The sequence below is a fragment of the Arachis duranensis genome, chromosome 2 (assembly GCF_000817695.3).
Source record: "Arachis duranensis cultivar V14167 chromosome 2, aradu.V14167.gnm2.J7QH, whole genome shotgun sequence".
Taxonomy (NCBI): Eukaryota; Viridiplantae; Streptophyta; class Magnoliopsida; order Fabales; family Fabaceae; genus Arachis; species Arachis duranensis.
Window position 1 is genome coordinate 27,454,086 of NC_029773.3, and position 427 is coordinate 27,454,512.

The following is a 427-nucleotide window of genomic DNA, read 5'->3' on the forward strand; positions in this document are numbered from 1 at the left end:
AAGACACCAAACTTAGAAGTTTGTATACTATTGACACTAACAAGTTGAGAATGCATATGAGAAACAACAAAACACTCAAGACAAGAGAATTTAAAGATCAGAGCAAAGAAATCATCAAGAACAACTTGAAGATCAATGAAGACACATGATAAATGCAAGAAGAATAGAAACATGCAATTGACACCAAACTTAAAATGAGACACTAGACTCAAACAAGAAATATTTTTGGTTTTTATGATTTTGTAATTTTTTTGGTTTTTTCGAAAATTATGTGGAAAAAGAAGATAAAGAGGATCAAAACTTTTAATAAGAATTCCAAGAATCATGCATTGTTAGTCTAAAGCTTCAGTCTAAAGGAATTAGACATGGTCAGCCAAGCTTCAGCAGAACATTGCATTCAAGAGCTAAATTGATGAAGATCAATCAG